At 46.5% G+C, this 16501-nt stretch overlaps 1 protein-coding gene and 1 long non-coding RNA gene across 2 annotated transcripts in view; one reads left to right on the top strand and one right to left on the bottom strand.

Moving 5' to 3' along the window:
• Positions 1-16501, top strand: part of LOC126032527 (uncharacterized) — an 891448-nt gene that overhangs the window by 145679 nt on the left and 729268 nt on the right. The window lies entirely within an intron of this gene.
• Positions 13427-16501, bottom strand: part of LIAS (lipoic acid synthetase) — a 939974-nt gene continuing 936899 nt past the window's right edge. The window contains exon 8 of the mRNA XM_049790161.1: positions 13427-13436. The gene's annotated coding sequence lies outside the window, so the exon portion shown is untranslated. The remainder of the gene's footprint in view (positions 13437-16501) is intronic.

Genomic DNA, 16501 nt, shown 5'->3' with positions numbered 1-16501 from the left:
CAGCAGTGAGGCGTTTGCCTTGTATGCTGCTGACCTAGGAGGGACCCAATTTGATTCCTAGCATTCCATATGGTCTCCCAGCCTGCCAAGGGCAATTTTTGAATGCAGAGCCAGAAGTAACCCCTTAGCATCACTGGGTGTGACCCAAAAACTAATCAATCAATCAATCAATCAATAAAGATAAAAGGGCCAGGAAGATAGCATGGAGGTAGAACTTGCCTTGCATGCAGAAGAATGGTGGTTCAAATCCCGGCATCCCATATGGTCCACCGAGCCTGCCAGGAGCGATTTCTGAGCATCGAGCCAGGAGTAACCCCTGAGTGCTGCTGGGCATGTCCCAAAAACCAAAAAAAAAAAAAAAAAAAAAGCTATTTATTAAAAATAGATTTGTTTTGTTTTGTTTTGGGCCACATCCGGTGATGCTGAGGGATTACTCATGGCTATGCACTCAGAAATAGCCCCTGACTTGGGGGACCATATGAGATGCTGGGGGATCGAACCGCGGTCCATCCTAGGTTAGCGCATGTAAGGCACCACTCCATCCCCAAAGTTTTTTTTTTTTTTAAAGGCATTTATGAACTGCTTTTGGATCACTTTTTATTTTATTTTGGGGTCACTACCAGAGGACTCAGAGATCACTTCTAGTGGGGGGTTGCTGGGAATTGAACCCAGGTCAGCCACGTGCAAGGCAAGAGCCCTACTTATTGTGCTCTTGCTCCAGCCTTCTGATGTCTTTCTGAAAAAGGGAAAATGTTGCCAAGTCTTGAGTTAATGTGGCAGCAAGCCTTTAGCTCCTTTTTCAGTGCACCCTTGGGGGGAAAATACAAGTTGTCATTTTCTCCCCTTCCTTCCTTCTTTCTCCTCTTGCCTCCCTTTCAATTAAAAACAAATGCTGCTTGAATGTTTCATGAGACATTTAGGTTCCCCATAGGCAGGCCGGGGTGAGGAAACCATGTTGATAAACACTTGTGTTCAAGCTTTGTCTGACTTGCTTTTTCCCATGCAACAAGGCTGTCTTGGGACAGCGCCTCACTCAGAACAAGAGGTTCCACCAGCAACTCACCGTGGTGGGAACAGGTGCTTTCTGGGTTTGTGTTGCAGAAGTGAAAGCATGTGCTAATGTACACGAAAATTTAGCAACAACTCAGAAATCAGCTTGCTTTTTTAAAGTGTTTGGTGAGGCTTTGTTTTCTAGAGTTCTCAATGTTCAGCTATGACCCAAGGCCCAGAGGCTTAGGGCTCCTCTGTGTCAACAGTGGCAGGTACACCCACTCAGAGACCTTGAGAAAGATTTATAGGCTGCTGGGGCTCACTAGCCCCAATAACTCACTTATGGCCTAATTATGTGCTCCCAAAATTTATATCAACACCACAAGAGGGCAGCTTGTCCAGGGAAGCTCAGAGTCGAACATGCTGTTTCAAAGACTTCTGATAATGAAAGAGATGAATTTGGAACTTTCCAGAATGTTTCTTGTGGGGCTGGAGACATAGTACAGCAGGTAAGTGTTTGCCCTGCATGAAGCTGACCCGGGTTTGATTCTTGGCAGCCCAGATGGTTTCCCAAACACCATCAGGATTGATCCCTCAATACAGAGCGAGGAGTCACTACTGAGCACTGCTAGGTGTTGTCCAAACACAAATAATGAAAAACAAAACCACAGCCTTTCTTGTGTTGACTTGCTCTTCAGACCTGTGATCTCCCGTGCTTACTTGCTTTTTCCACTCTGGAGAAGCCTGTGTGCTCGCATGAATATTCATTTCCTCTCTTCCTCTCCTCTCATGTCTCTTTGCCTCACCCCCAAATCTTTCTGAGTAATTTTTGCTTTGGGGCCAGAGAGATAGCATGGAGGTAGGGTGTTTGCTTTGCATGCAGAAGAACCTTGGTTCAAATCCTGGCATCCTATATGGTCTCCCTGGAGCCTGTCAGGAGCGATTTCTGAGCGTAGAGCCAGGAGGAACCCCTGAGCGCTGCCGGGTGTAACCCCAAAACAACAACTACAGAAAAACTTATCTTGCTTCAATAAAAAAAAAGTTTCTTTTTTATTGTTTGGGTTTTTTTTGGGGGGGGGGAGGTCACACCTGGCAGCACTCAGGAATTATTTCTGGCTCTATGCTCAGAAATCACTCCCTAAAAAAAAAAGACATCACTCCTGGCTGGGGGGGACCATATGTGATGCTGGGGATCAAACTCGTGTCCGTCCTGGGTCAGCCTCATGCAAGGCAAACGCCCACCACTGTACTATTACTCCGTCCCCCAAAATATGTTTCTTACGGTTTGTAGTATTGTCAATGAAGGGTTACCATGTATATCACTTTATCCCCTTTCAGTACCCAGTCCAGAGTGATCAGTTCCTACTTTCATTGTCATAGTGGTCCCTTTTCTATTCTATCTGCACTCTCCGCTTATTTGGCAAACTTCCTACCATGTACTGGTCCTTCTGGCCCTCATCTCTATGGTCTCTGGATATTATCACCAAGAGTATATGAGAGCTCTGGACACATCAAGGTGGTCAGAGGCAGCTTCTTTCCCAGGTAATATTTTGTGTATAACTTTTACTCTGTGGCTGTGATAGCTTTAATTTATTCCTGTTCACTGACAAGAATGATGGCAGTTAATTATACAGTCTTAGTTACCCATTTGTTCTTGAAAGTTTATTTCCTTTTTAACAACCGCTAACATTTATTGCACAGAAGTAATGAGCATGAGTAATCCTCCCAATGAGAGAAATGCCCCACAAATGGCCCTGATTAATAAAGGAATGAGAGGTTGTGTGAGGGGCCATAATGTTAGGACAGCAAGTAGGGTGCTTGGCTTGCACAGGGCCAAGACCCAAGTTTTTTTGTTTTTGTTTTTGTTTTTTTTAATTTATTTTGTTTTTTGGGTCACACCCTGCAGTGCTCAGGGGTTACTCTTGACTCTATGCTCAGAAATGGCTCCTGGCATGGGGCTGGAGAGATAGCACAGCTGCGTTTGCTTTGCAAGCAGCCGATCCAGCACCTAAGGTGGTTGGTTCTAATCCCGGCGTCCCATATGATTCCCCGTGCCTGCCAGGAGCTATTTCTGAGCAGATAGCCAGGAGTAACCCCTGAGCACCACCTGGTGTGGCCCCCAAACCAAAAGAGAGAGAGAGAGAGAGAGAGAGAGAGAGAGAGAGAGAGAGAGAGAGAGAGGAGAGAGAGAGAGGAGAGAGAGAAGAGAGAGAGAGAGAAAGAGGGAGAGGGGGAGAGAGAGGGAGAGAGAGAGAGAGAGAGAGAGAGAGAGAGAGAGAGAGAGAGAGAGAGAGAGAGAGAGAGAGGAGAGAGAGAGAAATTGCTCCTGGCAGGCTCAGGGGACTATATAAGATGCTGGGATTCAAGCCACCGACCTTCTGCATGCAAGGCAAATGCCTTACCTCCTCCTCCATACTATCGCTCCAGCCTTAGGGCTAACCCAAGTTTGATCTCCAGTACCCCCAAGCACTGCCAAGTGTGATCCCTGAGTACAGATCCATTGCCAGATGTGGTCCAACAACAAAACAAAATAAAACAAAAATTCAGAACAAACCAACAGAAAAACAGTGAGTGATTTGGCTGGAGAGATGTCTGACAGCTCAGGTGCTCTGCCTGCAGGACGCTGGCTTTAATCCACATAGTTCTCTGAGCAGCACTGGGAGCAGCCCCAAGCACCTTCACAAGGAAGGGATTTACTTCCTGATGAGAAATATGAGACACAAAATTAAATGCATCCTCACAATTACCTGATCTTACCAGTCGAAGAAGTTCCTGCCAGACAAATCAGTGCTGCTTCTTACTCATGCAACATCCCAGTGCCCTCAGGTCAGGTCCCCCGGGACGCCCTCAGACTCCATGTTGCATCCTGGCCTCAACTAGCTAGCACCCCTGTTTCTGTGTCCCTGATTTCTCTTCTCTTGATGCGTGGCCCTTTCTCCAGCCTTTTCTGCGTTGTTGTCTATGATCTTCCTAAAACGAGGTGCTGATTTAGCTTCTCTATTTGGGGGCTGGAGAGAAAGTACAGAGGTTAAGGCTCTTGCCTTGCACACTTCCAATCCTGGTTTTGTTCCTGGCACACACACACACACACACACACACACACACACACACACACACACACACACACACACACACACACACACACAAAACCCAATTTTGCAGTGGTTTCCCATGTGACAAAATGTGATCTAGAGCTTTCTTTGTTCATATGTCCTACTCATCCCCACTGGGCCCTCAAGGCCTTGTCTGTTGCTTTTGCCTTTCGCTGTACCCAGGAACAGGCTGTTCTTTCTGTCTGGACTGCCTTTATCTACCTGGTGGCGCTCAAAGGTCACTCGACTCTACTACGCTCAGAAATCGCTCCTGGAAGGCTTGGGGCACCATATGGGACACCGGGATTCGAACTACTGTCTTTCTGCATGCGAGGCAAATACCCTACCTCCATGCTATCTCTCCAGCCCCTCTTATCCACTCTTGGCTCCCATCTTCCTTGATGGGCTTGACAGACTTCAAAACCTTCCTATTTCCCACTACCACTATTTCTGCCCACCTTTGCCACATTTATGTAGCAAGATCTTGTTCTGTTGCTGCACCACACTCTTTTGCATTTCTTGGACGGCAACCACTTGGTCTTTTCTACTTGGTTTTTCTTTTTTGATGGGGAGGTCATGCCCAGCAGTGCTCAAGGGTTATTCCTGGCTCTGTGCTCAGAAATTGCTCCTGGCACGCTAGGGGGACCATTTGGGATGCCGGGAATCAAACCACCTTCCATCCTGGGTCAGCTTCGTGCAAGGCGAATGCCCTACCACTGTGCTATCTCTCCAGCCCCTCTACAAGGTTTTCTTTAACCTCACTACGTACCTAGATGCTATGCCCAGCAGTAACACACTGAGAAGGCAGAGAAGTGACCTATGTGCTGCTGTTTTTTGTTGTGCCCAGACTGATCAGATGTCTATGGTCTTTGTTGTTGTTTTTAGAAACTCTCTCTCTTTTTTTTTTTTTTTTTTTTTTTGGGTTTTTGGGCCACACCCGGTGGTGCTCAGGGGTTACTCCTGGCTGTCTGCTCAGAAATAGCTCCTGGCAGGCACGGGGGATCATATGGGACGCCAGGATTCGAACCAACCACCTTTGGTCCTGGATCGGCTGTTTGCAAGGCAAACAATGCTGTGCTATCTCTCCGGGTCCTAGAAACTCTCTTTATTCATTTTATTTATTAGGTTTTTGGGCCCCACCCGGGGATGTTCAAGGGTTACTCTTGGCTCTGCATTCAGAAATTGCTCCTGGAGACTCGGGGGCCCATATGGGATGCCGGGAATCAAACCCTAGTCTATCCCAGGTCGCTTGTGTGCAAGGCAAACACCCTACTGCTGTGCTATTGCTCTGGCCCCCTTTTGGTTCTTAAGGTGATACCTGGTGGTGCTCATGAGCTTTGTATACTGGGACCATATAGTGTTGGTATTAGAACATGGGGCTGCTGCATGCAAACATGTACCTGAGCCATCTCCTTGGCCCCTGGAAATGGACTTTTTTTTTTCTGACAGAATTTTTTTTAATATAAAATGAAGATAAAACACATCTCAACCCTGTGATCTGTCAGCATGGCTTGTTTTTACAAGATGCATGCTAGGCTATAAGACTACACAGCGAAGAGTCTTTAGGAGCATTTGGTAAGAGAGATAGAAAAAGTAGATCCCAGGGGAAGCCCCAAAGCTGAGGTACATCCTGGAACACTAGAATAGTCCTTGTCTCTTCAGACCTTCATATGTCTTCTTATTCACAACATTCCCACTGGAATCTTCATATTCTTCCTCTGTGTCAGGCTGCCATCGTTCCGATGCTTTCTGAAGTTTCAGCTTGGCCCACAAGGAGACAGCATCTTCAATCTGTGTCACATTAGCAAAGTGGGCAGTGTTTGGGATGCCCAGACACCTCATGCCATGAGCATGGCGCCATTCGGCAAAGTGCCGCTGAAAGGCCTTGGGTCCTCGGTAGGTATAGTTTCTACATTATCTCACAGTTGTAGTTGATATTTAGGCCATGAAACTTACACAGCCAGTAGGGAATGGGCTTGCCATCCCAGCCAAGGGGTAGGTTTTTTGGGCACCTTTCCTGGATGGCCAAAAGAGACAAGCAGTGCCCTGACCCATACTGGAGCTCATCTTGACCTTTCTGCATTCTCTTCCTGGGAGGAGTTGGCCTCCCTGGGTTTGGACAGATTGAAATCTGCTCTCTTAGCTTTAGGTCTAAATTGCGGTGGGACTCTAGAAGAGTGAGGGCAGAGACTGTTCAGCACCAAAGGAAAGTCCCTGGAGTCACTTGATACCTCCTTGTTCGCCAAAAATCCCAAGTCAAAGGATACCAAAAGAGACACTGAGAGAAACAAAAATATTGCTTTCCTAGAAGCACAGATCTACGAATATGTAGAGATTCTTGGAGAGCAGAGACATCTCACTCATGAAAATGTACAGCGCAAGCAGGCAAGGACAGGGGAAGAACAAGAGGAGGAGGAGGAAGAGCAGATCAGTGAGAGTGAGAGTGAAGATGAAGAGAATGAGATAATTTACAACCCGAAATGGACGTTTTTATTCATTTGTTTACTTACTTTTTTGACTTTTGGGCTATACCTGGCAGTGCTTAGGAAGTACTCCTGGTTCTATGCTCAGGTGGTGCTTGGATCTAATGCTGGAGATTGAAACCAGGCCTTCTGTATGCAAAGCTCAACCGGATGACCTATCTTTCTGGCTTAATAGATGGGTATTCTACATTTTTTTGTTTGTTTTAGATTTTTGTTTTGGAACCATACCCAATGGTGCTCAGGTCTTACTCCTGGCTCTGTTCACAGGGATCATTCCTGGTGGGGCTTGGGCACCATATGGGGTACCAGGGATCAAGACTGGTTAAGCAGCAGGCAAGCCAAGCATATTGCCTGCTGTACTATCTCTCTGGCCCCATAAGTGGATATTTTTAAATGTCAAAGTGTAATGATTCAGCACAGTGACTGCACACTGAATCACCAGTAAAGCTGAACAAGGGACACATTGTTGGTCTTTATGGTATCTTATAGGGTTTGAATGTGATGCCAGTTTGAATATGGTTCTCTCTCTCTCTCTCTCTCTCTCTCTCTCTCTCTCTCTCTCTGTCTCTCCTCCCTCCCCTCTCCCCCCCCCTACCTGGCAGCATTCAAGAATTACTCCTGGCAGTGCTTGGGGGAATAATATGGAATGCTGGGAATTGAACCTGCATCAGCTATGTGCAAAGAAGGTGCCTTGTTATACTATTGCTCCGGGCCCAGCTCCCTTTCTCTTTGCTACTGTCAAACCTCTGCTGGATCTTGTTCTGCCTAGTTCTGCAGCCTGAGATTGGATAGTACTTCAGAGTGGGGCAGAGTATTCATTTGCCAGGGCTGCCAGGATGAATTACACAGGCAAGTTGATTGAAGCCACAGAAATTCTTTCCCACACCTGAAGGTTGGAAGTCAAAGTGTGGGAAAGGATGATTTCCTCAGAGGCCCATGTCCTCAGCTTGCTTTGGCCATCTTCTCACAGCATTTCTGTGTATCTGAATCCCAGCCTCCTCTTATAAAGACACTTATAAAGCCCTGTCGAGTCTAGCTCACCCATATGACATGATTTATGTTAAAGACGGTGAGGGGGCCGGAGCCTTAGTACAGCATGTAGTGCACTTACATCGCACATAGTCAACCTAGGTTCAATCCCCAGCACCACCTACAGTTCTCCTGAGCTGTGCCAGGAGTGATTCTTGAATGCAGAACCAGGAATTAGCCCTGAGCACTGCTGGGTGTGGCCCCAGGCCCTCTCAAAATAAAACAACAACATCAAACAAAACAAAAGTATGCAAAAGGCTTTTTAATCCAAATACAAAATATAGCCATTGTGTGTGTGTGTGTGTGTGTGTGTGTGTGTGTGTGTGTGTGTGTGTGTGTGTGTGTGTGTGTGACATTCAGGGGATATGAATTTGGATGAGGAGGTCCACTTTGCTCCTCTCATCATGTCAAGATCAGAACTCACACATTTCACGGTCTCACCTAGCCGCAGGCATCGGCTTCACCGCACCTACCCACTGGCTTTCTCTCCCACCGCCGGGCTCATGGGTTGTGTTCATGATTCTCTAGAGATGAACATTTGGCTCAAATGCCTCTTAGGAGTTCGGTGCTGTTCCGTTGGGAAAGATAGACCCTTTTCTCCTTGTCACTCGCTCCCCAACACCAGGAGGCAGGCTGGGAGGATTCTAGAAAACAGGCCTCAGAGAAGAGTGGAGGGAGAAGCTCTGATGCCAAGGCACCGCCTTCATTTGCCATAAGCAAACAGCTTAGTCCTTTATTAATCTTGAAACTGGCACTTGAAACCCAGGAGGGACTTGGGGAAGCAAATCGGATGCCAAGTTTGTGCAAGTTGAAGCTGCTTTATGTTCTGCATGTTAATCCGAAGCTCAACTTTAGTAAGGGAGCTGATCCTTCTAGATAGATTGGGACTCACATGGTAGTGGGCTAAGAGAATTGGCTGCATTTCCTTCCCTACAAATGTGTTTAGTTAAAGATCAAATTAGGCTGAATCATTGTGAAATATATATATATTTTAAATAAGGGCTACATTCAGTAGTACCTGAGGGTGTCAGGGCTGGAGGAAGAGGGGTGGGAACAGGCATTAACTAAAATCAATTTGGGTGGGTTGGGGGGCATACCCGGTGACACTCAGGGGTTACTCCTGTCTATGCCCTCAGAAATTGCTCCTGGCTTGGGGGACCATATGGGACGCTGGGGGATCAAACCCTAGTGTCATAAGCAAGTGCTCACAAGGCAAATGCCTTATCACTCTGCGCCACCACTCCAGCCCCCTGAAATCAATTTTTGGGTCTCTTGCGCCATATTTTGGACTCATGAAATACAGCCATAAAGCGCTTTTAAAGGCAAAGGAATATCTAAAACACTAATGACCAACAAATGTTTAAAATCATTTAAGTGTTTGCAATTAATTCGTATGGGACCACAGTTTAAGTTATGCCAGCCGGAAGACATGAAACGTCATAATCAAAGCATCTTTTCTTTTCTCTAAATCTTCCCTCATAGGTAGTCAGCAATCTGTCATGTTATTTATTATTGTGTCGTTTGGTTTGGGATTATATCTGGGGCCACTCGGGGGTTGTTCCTAGCTCAGTGCTCATTGCTTTTAGTGATGCTAGAGGGAACTTGTGTGGTGTCAGGGACTGGACGCAGGACTCACATATGCTTCCCAGCCCCTATCACAGTATCTTTCACAGTAGGGTGACTTTAGGCCCACATATGAGAAAATCGAGGCAATCAGAGAGGTTAAGTGAAATGCAGAGAGGATTTGGCCACAACAGTAAAGCTGAATTATGAGCACATTGCCACGTCTACCAGCTTTCCTTCCTGCTGAGACTTCCTCTCTGTACATTTCCCCATCTCTCCTGGTCAATGGAAGATTTTCTTCCTTGAATGTTTGGCCAATATGAACCTGCAGAATTGGCAGGAGAAGGTGACCTATTTTCACATGTATATGGGCCAGCGGATTTTTCCTATACTGTTGGGTCCTGTAGCTTTCCTTGTAATTTCCAGGCCTGTGTTACTCAGCCAGTGTCATACTCCCTTAGCTTTCCTTGTAATTTCCAGGCCTGTGTTACTCAGCCAGTGTCATACTCCCTTACCCATTCGCCCTAGTCCCTCGATGCCATCACTGCCCTCCTCCTTCTCCTGCTCCTCCTCTTCCACTTCCTCCATGCCTCCAGGTCAGTGTGTCCTGTTTTTCTTTTCAGAGCCCAGGTCCCACGAGGTGCTGGAGAGAACAATTGGCATCAGCTCGCCCAACCGACACCTGCATTCCCAGGCTCACCAACTAGGTGTGGTAAGTACAGCTGGCTTCATCTCCCCTGTGCGTCCAACTGGCATGAACTCAAGGGGGCGGGCAATAAATTGGTGAATGTGATTTGGTGATAGTTCAAATGCCCATCCCTATTTCCACTTATAAAAATGACCCAAAGACAGAGCTCTGAGCACAAGAAGAGCAGCTACTGTCCCTGCCATATGGGCTTCTGAGCACCGTTACCAAGCTTGAACCCAGAGCAATGAGTTGGGAGTAGCTTTGGAGCACTGACAGGAGTGATCCTCCTCACCCGTCAGCACAGAGCTGGGTGTAGCTTCTAGCACTGCCATGTGTGGCTCCAAATCCAAATTGAAGCTCAAAAACCACAGAGTGCTTGCCTTGTTCAGACCCTATATAGAGCTCACCAGGAGTGATCCCTGAGCACCACCAAGTATGGCCCCAAACATTCCCCCACCAAAACAAAACAAACAAAAAATCAATGGTGTTGCTAGGGAGGTAGCTGAGAGCTAGCTGGAGAGCATGCCTGGTCTGCTCCGGACCATGGGATCCATCCCCAGAATCCAATGGCCTTCTGCTACTATGCACTGGTGGCCCCTAGCACTGCTGGGAAGTATCCCCCCCCCCCAAGAACAATTAAATTAAAACAAAAAATAAACCCAGCTTACTTTGGTTTTGCTTCTGAGTGTTTGCTTAATTGACTAGGCCAGAGAGCTTGTTGTATATATTAGCACAGATATTCCATGAGGACTCGCTCAGTCAAACTTTTAAGCATCTTAGGTCTGTGGCCTTAAGAGATGGTGAGCAGGTGAAGTACTTTTTAGCATGTGACTATCCCAGCATCCCACCTGGTCCCTTGAACCCTAACAGGAGTGATCCCTGAGCACAGAGCCAAGAGTAAGCCCTGACAACTGTAGGTCTGGCCCCAAATCCAAATTTAAATTACAGTTATCCCATACTTTATGTCAATTATATTTCATTAGAACGGGAGTCAGGGACCAGAGCAATAGTAAAGCTTTTGTCTTACACACAGCCAACCCAGTTTGATCACCAGCAGCTTTCGAGCACTGCCAGGAGTAATTTCTGAGTGAAAAGCCAGGAGTAATCCCTGAGTATTCATCACTGGTTTAGCCCAAACACAAATAAATAAATAAACAAACAAATAAATAAATAAAAACCCAGCAAAACAAAACTGGGGGTCTAGGCAAGAGAAGGACAAAAAATATTTAGGTTTTTTTTTTTAATTTTCTCAATTAATTTGGTGTGTTTTTATTCTTGATTTTGGGGCTATGCCTTGCTATACTTATCTGGCCCCAAAAACTATTTGTTTGTTGGGGGGCACACCTAACAGTGCTCATGGCTTTGTTTTCTTAACACTGTGCTGAGGAACCACTCCTGGTACTGTTCAGGGGGCCATATGGGGATCAAACTCAGGTTAGCCACATTTAAGACCTGCTACTTTATCTTCTGGACCCAGAAACTATATTCAGTGTCTTTTCTAGGTATTAAGACCAAGTTTTCTCTACCATACTTACTGTATTTATTACTTTATAAAGTACTCTTCTGTCCCCATCTCCCACATGTACCCCAAATTTAACGTATTTGTGGTTAGGATGCTTATTTTGTTTTTGTTTGTGGCCACACCCAGAGATTTTCGGTCACTTATTACATTGTATATTTTTGGGGGGTCACACCTGGGGGCATTCAGGGTTACTCTGGCTCTGCACTCAAATCGCTCCTGGCAGGCCCAGGGGACCATATGGGATGCTAAGGATCAAATCTTGGTCTGTTTTAAGTCGGCTACGTTCAAGGTAAACACCCTACCACTATACTATTGCTCCGGCCCCATGCCCCCACAGCCCCACCAGGAATAATCCTTGAGTGAAGAGGCGGTAGTAAGCCCTAAAATGGGGGAGCGTGCGGGGGCGGGGAAGAGAGAGACAGAGACAGAGAAGAAAAGATAGAAGAAAGGAGAGGAGTGGGAAGGCAGATCAGGAGAGGAGAGAAAGGGAAAATTACGAGAGTGAGAAAATCACCATTAAAGCAATGTTGCCAAGTACCTACCATGTACGTGGCACTGTATAAATCTCACTCTGCACCATTAGATAATTAAGTCAGAAATGAATTGGATTTCTGTCCCAGGAAGTTGGTCTAGTAGACTGACATGAAACAAAAAGCAGGGGCCAGAGAGATGGTAGAGCGGGTGTGGCACTTGCCTTGCATGCCGGCTGATCCAGGTTCAAATCTGGCATCCCAAACGGTCATCAAGCTTGTTAGGAGTGATTCCTGAGTTCAAAGCCTGGAGTAACACCTGAGCACCCAAATGGGTGTGACCACCCAACAAATAAAAACAAAAACAAAAACCTTAAAGCATTAAAAGACTCAATCTTCAGGAGCTTCCAGAGACCCAGGGATCATTCGAGGGAGGGAAACCCTCAAGGAAGTTTCTTTGGAATGTCAGAGACCTGGAGGAGGAGGAGGAGGAAAGGCCTGGTGGACTAGGTGGAGGGAAATGGGAGCTGGTGGCAGTGGGCAGCCCCAGTGAAGACAAGTTGCAGAGGTTCTCTTGCAGAAAACTGAGCAGCGGCCTCAAGGCAGCAGCTTCAGGTGAGCCGCTAAGTCTGCTAAGTGTTGTTCTAAGTGTTGTCTGAGGTATGTCCTGACATAGTGGCTTTAGTTCAACTCCAGAAAGAATCCAGCTCAAAAACCATTTAGGATTTTTAGGTTTGAAATTGGTAATTGGGTGGATGTTCTGTTTGGGTGGTGATTTAGACAAAAACTCATCCTATCAGCATTTTTTCCTATAGCCTGAGACCCAGGTTGAGAGGTTTTGGTGGCAGTCTTTCTTGTGTTTTCGTTTTGGGGCCATGCCCATCTATGCTTATATCTTTCTCCTAGCTCTATGTTCAGAGACCATTCCTAGTGGGGGCTCAGGGAATTAGGGTACATGCCCTACCCACTGTACTATCTCTCCCAGCTTTTGCCACTAGTTTGACTTCACCCCACAGTCATCAGCTTGGTTTCACTCCCAGGACTCTGGAAGGGAGGAAATTTGTAGGCAGAGATGACTTGCATGCAAAAGTGTCTTTTTCCCTTATTTCCTTCTGCGCATCAAGGAAGAGTAGAGATTGAATGGCTTATGGGTCATCCAAGAAAGGGCTTTTTTACTCTTTGTGGTTTTGTTTTGTTTTGTTTTTGGGTCACACCCAGCAGCGCTCAGGAGTTACTCCTGGCTCTATGCTCAGAAATCACCCCTGGCAGGCACAAGGGAACATATGGGATGCCGGGATTTGAACCACTGCCCTTCCGCATGCAAGGTAAACGCCCTGCCTCCATGCTATCTCTTTGGCCTCATTTTGTTTTGTGTTGTTTTGTTTTAGGAGTAAGGGTAGGGATTGGATTGCGCTCAGTGTCTCTGGGTTACTCCTGGCCATGCACTCAGGAATCCTTCCTGGCTGACTCAGGGGACCATATGGGATGCTGAGAATCCATCCTGCGCTCACCATGTACAAGGCAAATACCCTGTTTTCAAAGACCATTCCCTATAGTCAGGGGACCACATGAAGATGCTGGAGTTGGAACTGACATCAGCTGTGTGCCTTACTCCTCAATCTCTCTGGCCAAAAATGGGAGAACTTTAAAAAAGCAGATGGTTTAGGTTCAAAGAGGCTGGAGCGCATGCCTGGCATTCACAGGGCCCCTGATCAATCCCCAGTACTGCTTGACCTCCTGAGTAATGTAAAATTAGCCCTGATGAACCTAGGCTAGGTGATGGCTAACCTGTTTGTTGTTTTTTGGGTCACACCCGGCAGCGCTCAGGGGTTACTCCTGACTCTATGCTCAGAAATCGCTCCTGACAGGGATGCCGGGATTTGAACCACTGATCTGCATGCAAGGCAAACGCCTTACCTCCATGCTATCTCTCTGGCCCCCAATGGCTAACCTTTTTGAGCTTGAGTGCCCAAACTGCTGCACAAAACCAAAGAATTTCCTCAAAAGTGCCAGCACGTCAATTAAACCTTAATAACAAGATTTTAGTATCTAAAAACTATGCGGCATGCACCGCATATCTTAATTGCGGACCTTCCCATATGCCAGCTGCAATGCCTTCGCGTGCCACTGCTGGCACGCCTGCCATAGGTTCGCTGCTAAGGGGCCCCTCCTCCCAAGATAAATTCATCTCCCAAAGCAATTTAAAAATAAAATGGTTCAATTAGAATAGAGAGCAACTTCTTGATCTTGCTTCTTCCATGTTTAAACCACTATGAGATTCTTGGCTTTCTGTATTTACTTAGTTATTTGGTTTTTGGGCCACACCCAGTGGTGCTCAGAGGTTACTCCTTGCTCTGTGCTCAGAAACTGCTCCTGGCAGGCTTGGAGGACCATATAAGATGCCAGGGATCGAATCCTATCATTCCAGCCCCGAGATTCTTGGTTTTAAATATGGATTTTTTTTTTTTTTGGTTTTGGTTTTTGGGTCACACCTGGCAGTGCTCAGGAGTTATTCCTGGCTCAGAAATCGCTCCTGGCAGGCTCGGGGGACCATATGGGATGCCAGGATTTGAACCACTGACCTTCTGCATGCAAGGCAAACACCTTACCTCCATGCTATCTCTCCTGCCTCTTAAATATGGATCTTTAGTGCCAGGATGTAGCTCCATGATAGAGCACTTGTCTTACAGGGGTGAGGTTCTGGGTTTAATCCTGGCTCTGCAAATATACACATAATCAAGTAAGGATTAAAATTGACATTTTAATCAAGATTACTGCTGAATTGAAGCAGTGATTAAGTGGCCAGATAAAGAAATGTCTACCTAGGGCCCAAAGAGATAGCACAGCGGTGTTTGCCTTGCAAGCAGCCGATCCAGGACCAAAGGTGGTTGGTTCGAATCCCGGTGTCCCATATGGTCCCCCGTGCCTGCCAGGAGCTATTTCTGAGCAGACAGCCAGGAGTAACCCCTGAGCACCGCCGGGTGTGGCCCAAAAAAAAAAAAAAAAAAAGAAAGAAAGAAATGTTTACCTATAAGGACTGGCACTTGATTTGATGGCACTCTTATTCATTCCCACCAAAAGTAATCCCTGAGTACAGAGACAGGAGTAAACTCTGAGCATCCCTTGGGTGTGGCCTGGAAACAAAGCAACAAAAACAACAAAAATGAAATTCACACTTATAAATATACACTGTCACCCACTCCCATGGGACCTCAATTTGCCTGAATAGTCAGTTTCCTCAAGCTTGCTGGATTCATGAGTTAATTTCATACGGTCATTTTCTGAGGGGACTCTTAAGGGTATAAGCTGAGCAAAGGTAGCGAGATCTTTTTCTAACAGGTCTGTAACTGTTCTGTGAAGAAACATATACTTTTCTTTGTTTCTGGACCACACCTGGCTGTGTTCTGGAATCACTCCTAGCAGTGCTCTAGAGATGATAAGGGGTGCTGGAGATTGAGTCCTGGTAGGCCACTGCAAGGCAAATGTTCTGCAAGCACCTCAACCTCTTGTGCTATCTCTCTGTTCCAATTGCTTGACTGTTCTCAAACACCAGAAGTCTGATGAGTCTAGTGGAGATTATCCTTCCTAGGATAATGGGGTGGGAGTGAAGGGCAATCAGAGTTTCTGATAGAAACTGTAAGTAAAGTAGTATTCTCGGAGTACTGACTCTTTCTTGGCCATCATAGTCTAGATTTCCATTCTAAGTAAGTTAATAAATAAAGAAGTGGCTATTATTTAACTTGCAAGTGGAAAATGCTAGAAACTTATTTCCCCAGCATCTTTCAAGCTGGGTGACTGGTGACTGGATGGTGTCCCTTGTGGAAATTAACCTTGTCATTTCTTTTTTTTTTTTTGGTTTTTGGCCCACACCCGGTGACACTCAGGGGTTGCTCCTGGCTTGGGGGACCATATGGGACACCGAGGAATCGAACCGCCGTCCATCCAAGGCTAGCGCAGGCAAGGCAGGCACCTTACCTCTAGCGCTACCGCCCAGCCCCAAAAGCTTTATTTATTTATTTATTTATTTTGGTTTTTCGGGTCACACCCATTTGATGCTCAGGGATTACTCCTGGCTAAGCGTTCAGAAATTGCCCCTGGCTTGGGGGGACCATATGGGACGCCTGGGGATCGAGACCATGATCCTTCCTTGGCTAGCGCTTGCAAGGCAGACACCTTACTTCTAGCGCCACCTAGCCGGCCCCTAACCTTGTCATTTCTTTTCAGAGAAGCATGGTATGTAGCTCCTAAGACTTTAGGGCCAGCTCCTCACATTTGTACAATTCCTGTGGCAAGAAAACTTGCTGAAGGGAAAATGTAGTAAATGAAGAGCAAAAGTCAAGCAACCAAGCTGAAAGGGATTCTTCTTTGGGCAGTCAGTATCTCCCCCAGCTTTATGGCTAGGGGCTTTCACACCTTTGCCGCAGACTGCTTAGGCCTCCTATTCCTCAAAGGCAGACTCTGGGTTTTGGCCTACTCTCAGTGGTGCTCAGGAGTGATGCCTACTGGTATTCCCGCAAGACCATACTCATTGATTGAATACCTGGGTCAGCCATGTGGAAGGCAAGTCCCCTAACCCTTGTACTATCACTCTACCCCATAACAAAAAAATGAAAGAGGGAGTGCATCCTGCTCTGTGTGTATCTGAGAAGCACATCTGCACCTTC

Source organism: Suncus etruscus, chromosome 16, assembly GCF_024139225.1.
Source record: "Suncus etruscus isolate mSunEtr1 chromosome 16, mSunEtr1.pri.cur, whole genome shotgun sequence".
Lineage (NCBI taxonomy): Eukaryota > Metazoa > Chordata > Mammalia > Eulipotyphla > Soricidae > Suncus > Suncus etruscus.
Note: the sequence above shows the minus strand (reverse complement) of the source record. Positions and strands in the feature narration are given on the sequence as shown.